Source organism: Benincasa hispida, chromosome 3, assembly GCF_027475165.1.
Source record: "Benincasa hispida cultivar pf3 chromosome 3, pf3_genome.v1.1, whole genome shotgun sequence".
NCBI classification, from domain to species: Eukaryota; Viridiplantae; Streptophyta; class Magnoliopsida; order Cucurbitales; family Cucurbitaceae; genus Benincasa; species Benincasa hispida.
The window spans coordinates 23,814,966-23,822,609 of NC_143480.1; the positions used below are offsets into that span (position 1 = coordinate 23,814,966).

The 7,644-nt window shown below is 30.4% G+C and overlaps 1 long non-coding RNA gene across 1 annotated transcript; it reads right to left on the reverse strand.

Moving 5' to 3' along the window:
• Window positions 1-388: 388 nt before the first annotated feature.
• Window positions 389-1,746, reverse strand: LOC150037142 (uncharacterized). The gene is made up of 2 exons (XR_016528197.1): window positions 1,034-1,746; window positions 389-797 (listed from the first exon to the last, which is right to left on the reverse strand). It is a non-coding gene; the product is annotated as an uncharacterized LOC150037142 (long non-coding RNA).
• Window positions 1,747-7,644: the final 5,898 nt, after the last annotated feature.

Genomic DNA, 7,644 nt, shown 5'->3' on the forward strand with positions numbered 1-7,644 from the left:
AAAGTTGTTTTTATTTTTGAAATTTAACTCATAATTCAATTGTACTCAAGAAAAATGTAGATCATGGTAAAAAATGTAGATAAAATAGACTTAATTTTAAAAAATACAAACAAAAAACAAAATTGGTTACCAAACGGAACCTAAAGTATTCATCACAATCTTTGATCAAACATAGAAAACATGGTTAGAAAATAGATCAAAGAACTCATAGATTAAGCAAAATGTATATAAATTAATTTTTTTAAAAAAAAATCAAATAGTTATTAACGGGACAAATTAAGCAATCTAAATACATTCATCTTCTCATCCACAATAATAGTTTTCATTGCCACACCACACATATGTTCAAACAACCACACACGTAGAAAAGAAAAAAGAAACAATAGACTTTATTTTTCTTTTGAAGAAAAAAGATACTTTTAATAATTTAACCACATTTTTTTCAAGAAGAAAACCTTTTTCTCCCCCTTAGGGAAATTCGCCACCAGTAACATCATCTTTCACAAATTTAAGCATCAGCTCATACAATGAAATCCACTTGGTTTCAAAATTATAAAGTAGTATTTGACCACCAAAGTTGGTGGCGCATATCGAGGCGTTGGCTTAAATGACAATGAAAGCCAGATATTTATTTACGCTCGACTAATCATTAATGGGCCTACTAGCTTTGCGAGAGCTGGCCCGTTACAAATACCCCACAAACCCACTAAGTTGGCCCATCAAGTTCACGCTTCTCAAGAAATGAACAGCCCAACGTCTTCGAAAGCCCAAGATTGCCGCTAGGCCGATGCCAACCGCTAAACACATTTAATGCAGTATTTGCAATTTAACATATTTCGGATAGCGGATTAGATGAACAGAGATTTTATCTCAAAAACTAATTGAGAAGAATTTTATTGAGGGGGAGTAAATTAAGGACGTCATTATTTCCAAGTTGAGACATGAATTCTATCGCTATCTCTACGAATCTTGAAGAAACTATCTCTAACTTCACAAGAATCGATACTCTTACAAGAAAAACCAAACAACTTACTCTTCTTCACGGCAGCAACACCTCGTTTACTTCCTTTGTGGGGCAAAAATTTTGCATTTTTGACAGTTTTAGTACACTCCTTAAAGGCAACGAGAAAAGGGTCGTCGTCCTCGTTGGCAGAGGCGGCGGCGTTTCTAACCGAACGGAGGGGAGGAAGCCGGCAGGGGGGTGGAGGAATCTTAGAAACGACGTCGAATTGAGAAATATGTGGCGTTTGGTAGTGAATAGAGGAGGAATGTAAGGCAAGGGCTTGAAAATCCCGGAAGCAGAACTTAGAAAGGCCGGGGTTTGGGTTTTGGTCAGATGAGAAGGGAAGATTTCCTTGGGAAAGGACATTTCTGTGAGTCATTAATAATAATAATGATGATGATGATAATTTGTAATGATGAAAAATGATAATTATGAAAAGGGGGAGGGTCATACAGTGGGGGTTTAAAAGAGGAGGAAGAAAAAAGGGAAGGAAGAGTATGGTATGACGTGAAGAGGAAGGGAGAGGAAAAAGGAGATTTGTGTAATGGGGTAATTTGGATAAGGAGTTTGTTTGAATGTTATTTTGTTTATTCATATTCTATGTATTTGGGGCGGTAAACGTGGAATTTAGTTTCATTCCAATAACTGAATCCGCTTGCCTTTTCTGCCATCCCAAGCTATTTAAATAATGTATTCTAGAAAGGAACAATGAATTATTGTCATGGAATAATTGAATACGGATGTTTTTGAAATATAATCTAATATATTTTTAAGTGTTTAATTTTAAAAATAAATAATTTTAGAAAAAAATTGAATGTTTGATAAATTTTTTTTTTTATTAAGTCAATTCAAACTGATTTTAAATTGAAATGATTTATATCTATCTTATAATAACATTGTGAGATTTTGTAATTTCTTCGATCTAAGATCAGGGAAACAAATTCAATAGCAAAGGTACTAATTAGAATGAACTTTAGAAATAATAATAATAATAATAGGAAAACAAACCTTAAACGTTGGGTGTAAGTTTGAATTGTGGCTATAGATTTTAGAATGTTTCATTTTTATCGTTCAGTTTCTAATTTATTTTCTATTTATTCAAAAGAATAAGTGTCTTAAGATTTCCATTAAAATGATGAAAATTGACCTACGCACCATAGATGATCATGTTTTTTAAATTTCATGATAAATCAATTTACATCTCCTGCTTAAATGGATGCATTTTTTTTTTTTTTAACAATTTCAAAATTCAAAACTTAAAATGAAACTTTTCTAAGTCTAGAGATATAAATAAAATCTACCACATACGAGAAAATGTCACAAATAGAGTTAAACCAAATAATATTGTAAAGGCATAATGATATCTCCGCCCTCCAAATCGAATGTGAAAGCTCCCCTCATTCAGCTCTTTGCACGGGAATCTACACTCACTGCTTCCCTTAGTATCCTCCCTTTATCACATCATGGGGGTTTACAAGAGATCCTAGAGTCTCACTCGAAAAAGCTGTTATACCATATCTTTTGACTCAATTCGATTGACGTAGTCATTAGACTCACTATAGTAGTCCGTCCGGCTGCTCTAGCGGAAATCATTACTCTGAATTCTCCCGTGTTATGACAATCAATCTATAGTGACAGGAATCTAGAAATGAACGGATGCATATTTTCAAAATAATTTCAATATTTTTGAACTTATTTTTATTTATGAATGACTACTTAATGATCAAACAATTTTGTAAAAAAAAAACAAAAAACAAAAAATGTGAAAATCAATATTAATTAGGGAAGAGGAAGAAAACAAACATTGCAAGGCTTGAACATAGGACTCCCTTGAATCATCTACTCTGGTACATCATCTTAAATCACCAATTGACCCAAAAGATAGATGAAGGTAGATTTAATTATATATCATTTAACACCTCTCACTTGTGGATTGAAATATGAAAAAAGACCTAACAAGTGGAAATCAATATTAAATGAGGAGGAAATAACATTGGAGGGATTTAAACACAGAACATCCCTGAAAAGTTTAAGCTAGTGGATAATAAATTTAGTTATATATCATCTAACAAGTTACTCGAGTAATTTAAGTATAGGGTTATTATTATTTATTTATTTTTTTTTTTTTTTGAGAAAGAACACAAGTCATCAAACAACTAAACTGAAATGCCGCAAAGGTGTGTTTTTTCTTACCAGTAAATATCTATAAACATTTTGAGGCTATAGATCTAGATTTATGTGAAATAGTTAATAGAAAATTAATGATAAAGAACTAAAATAATTTTGTTCTCCAGAGTTTAAATTAAACATTACAAAATAAGTGTGAAAAGCCAAATCTAAATATTTATCTCCCTATACGTTGAAAGTTTGGGATAGATCGAATTTTCAAAATAGGTTCACATGAAAAGTCAAAGATCATTTTCAAATAGAATTGACTAATCTTATATTAAATTGACAAATTAAATGCTGATGAAAATTGACTACAAACAGATTAAAATAGACCCCTATTTGAAATTAATATAATTCACTCTCTTCAAGAATTGAACTCTATAATAACCCTACTTCCAAACTTGATCCAACCTTCATCTGATCAATACCATAGATAATTTAATTTGATTATTATTTTTTGCTTTTCTTTTTTCCCTCTTTGTGTTTCTCCTGTTTGAAAAATTACACCCTTACGTCGGAATTACTTATATCAACATATTTTTTCAAATAAAAAATTTCATTGACATGTCGATATTTTCATATTTTCATGAATTTGACATAGACATAAGGGATGAATTGACATTTCATTGTACTGTAAAAAAAATTCATGAAACATAAAAGAAAAAAACAACAATGTTAAATCACTAACTGACCCAAAAGCGTAAGTTTAAAGATGAAAGTAAATTTAATATTACATCATCTAACAATCTCTTCAAGTGTGAATTTGCAATATGAAAATCAATATTGATTTGGAAAGAAAATGAATATTGTAGAGGTTTGAACACAGGAACCTTAAACCACTTGCTTCAATGCCATGTTAAATCAATTATTCACTCTAAAGTTTAACTTAATGGATAAAAATAAATTTAATATTATATCATCAGACAAACGAAACGCCACCTTAATGTGAATATAATATAAATAATAAACCATTTAAAGAATAGAATATCTATTTATTAATTAAAATATATTTTATTTTGTTTAAATCCTTTTAGAAATATCCACTGACTTCGATATTTAACCGACATTTCCATAAAATTGAAACCACAATGTTGTTGTTGATTTGATATTGTAAACCTTAATCATAACACACAAATGGAGAACAAATGGATTAAGAACCCAACATTATTGCTTAATATATAAAGATTTCCTTTTCAATTACGAATAGATCAATATGCTTGTAAAACAAAAGTTTCTTAGTGCATCATGCACTCATTTAAAAAGAAAAAACGGCATTAAGTGGAAATGTAATGTTTGAAGCAATGTCTTCCAAATTCATAAAAATGGATTAAATCATAAAATACACATAGAGCCACCACACGCACCAAAAATGTAAAGAGTACTTGAAGCGTAATGGGAAGTCCACGTTAATGGTAGGTGGAAGCATTTAATTAATTAAAGCCCTTATCAAATAAAATTATATATTACGTTGAAACCAAGGTCTTTAAATCAAAACCAATTAAAAATACAATGGTTCGCTTTCAGGAATAGGAAAAAAAGAATGCATGGGACAGTTATTTAAAGGATTAGGCTAAGAATAATTCATGGTTGGCGGCTGTTATTTGATTGAATGTTTGAACATAAAATTAGTTGGTGGCAGCTGAGAGCTAAGGGTTTTGGAGTTAAGTGCAAGGAAAAATTACACCAATTAGTTTTATTGAAGAACTTTATGGAAATGCTTTTAATGTAAAAGCATGGCTTTTCTTAAATAACACGAAATCACAATAAATAAATACTACACCAAATTAAATTGTATGCGTTTGAATTATACCATAAGTTGACATGTTTTGTCCAACTTGCATGTTTCTTCCTCTAACTCCATTTAATTCGATGTGTAATAAATAATATAAGACTTTTAACGGGATGAGACAATCAAATCTTCTGTCTTCTTAATATGAGTATTGTTGTCTTTGTTTATTTATGATTGTTACGTTTAATTGAATTAAAAGTTTGGTTTGATTATATAACAAAACTAGAATGATGTATGGGTGATTGGATTATTCAAAATTATGACTTCTTGGATGACTTGATCTATCACCCTAAATCTTAGTTATAAATGTAACAATTTATATGCTTAAAAAATGCATAATTAACCACTTACTTATAAAAGAAAGTAGTTACTGTTACAAAACTAAAAAAACAAGTAAGGATTATCTGTTACCACCTCAAAACAAATGGTTTGAAAAGCATATATTTTTTAGAAATACTTAAAGGAGTATTATTTACTAAAATTTGCATTTTTGATGCGATTGACGAGTTAAGTTATATTTACCTTTTATGATTGGTTAACAATTGTGCACGGATTAAAATGATTGAAGTACAACTTTGAATTATCTAGTGTTTGATTTGAAAATGTGGTTGCTTCATTTTAAAAGTTTTATACTCACTTTTAACTTAATGTCTAACAAAAAGATGTAACAAAGTGCTAAAAAAATGAAACTTAAATATTGGTATCTACCAAGTAGTATCACCACCTTTATAAGTAAAAGACATGGGTACACATTTGCTTAGGAGCTTCAAAGTACAAGGGCACACTAGTAATTTCACATAATGTTAGTCTACTGCTCAAATGAATCTATATTAAGGAGTCATGGGTATGGAAGTTTTGAAAGACTGTGAGGTCTGTAAAAGAAGCAGAGATCGTTGTCAATTTTCAAATTTCACAGAATTAAAAAAACAAAGAATATTAATATGCATTATCACAAATTTTACAACATGCATCTAAAAGGAGGAAGAAAGGTCAGATCAACACTTACCCTTGAAGCCAATAATTCTTCACGATCTCCTCCCCAAGAGCGTTCATGAACGAAAAACCAAAATGGGCACCACCACAAAATTTACCTCTATATTCTCCATAAGAGTTGAGAATTAGCAGGAGTGTGTGGGCTCTACTATAATTTTGGAAGAGGGAGAGGATTTGAGAGGAGAGGAAATTTTGCGTGGAAGAAATCTTCTGAAAAAAAAAACATGCACAAACCTTTTGTGTTCTTCTACCTCAAGAAGAAGAAGTGATCGTAAAACCACCCATACACCACGATTTTTTAGAGAAAATTAAAGGGAGGGAAGTTGTAACTACCTCCCCCATTTAAAAATTAAATTAAAAATACATATACAATAACTAACTTATTACATACATACATACATACATATACATATACATACATACATACATACATACATACATATACATATACATACATACATACATACATATACATATACATATACATATATATATATATACATATACATATACATATACATATATATACATATACATATACATATATATACATATACATATACATATACATATATATACATATACATATACATATATATACATATATATATACATATATATATATATATATATATATTTATTTATCAAATATAACACATAACCTATAATTTTTATTTCTCTCAAGAATGCATGGTATTTAATATAAATCCAATTCATATTAAATTTAATTATATGAATCTCATCCATATAATTAGTATTTGAATCATATTCAAATATTTAACTCCTCTCAAAATAAACTTTATGTTATAATGTATCAAATACACTATAGTAATTATATCACATATAATTAATTTAAATTAATTATATCAAATATAATTAATTCTCTCAAATAATCCGAACAAATCAAATTAGTCCAAAATTAATTCTCAATAATCCTTGTTGAGCTATGGATGAAACCTTATGAACTTGTAGATTAAAGCTCCAATGGTGTTTGGATAATTAATTAAATTATCCAACAATTATCCAACATCCATTAACTGTCGATCACTCTATTAAAGACCGACAGCTGCACACTTTGCACTACAGATATATTTTTGTGTCCATTGGATATAGCCACTCAATAGTGCGATGACCCTTCACAAATTGCTCATAAGTAGCGGGACCAAAATTACCCTTTTGCTCCTGTAGTTATATCTAACTCATTAAGTACTACTGATCCCTCTAATGAACAATAAGTCATAGTTCAATTATAACCAAACCCCTCTCAGGCCAAGAGAGGGTGTGGCGTCACATTGTTCAAGCCTCGGAATCAGCCCTTAAGGGAGTAATCTATCTACTTGCCCCGATATTAGGTAAGCAGTGAATTCCATCTTGTGTAGCTGTGTTCCCAACTCCCCAATCAGATGAATCCCTAAAATGGTAGGCTTATTGAGTCAGCGATCTGGCCACTCTCACCCATATAAATCAAATGATCGCCTTTATAGGCAGGAGTTCACAACTCACTCAGGATTCAAGTCATGTCACCTATGGTCATCCTGATGAAATGTAAGTCTCTACTATTAACATTGTTATATAATGAGACTAATCATTTTGTGATCCGGTCTTATACAAACTCCTTTGTATAGAACAGCCCTACTCACATGTCTCTACATGAATGATCAGGATTAGATCATTTGTAGCACTTTACAAC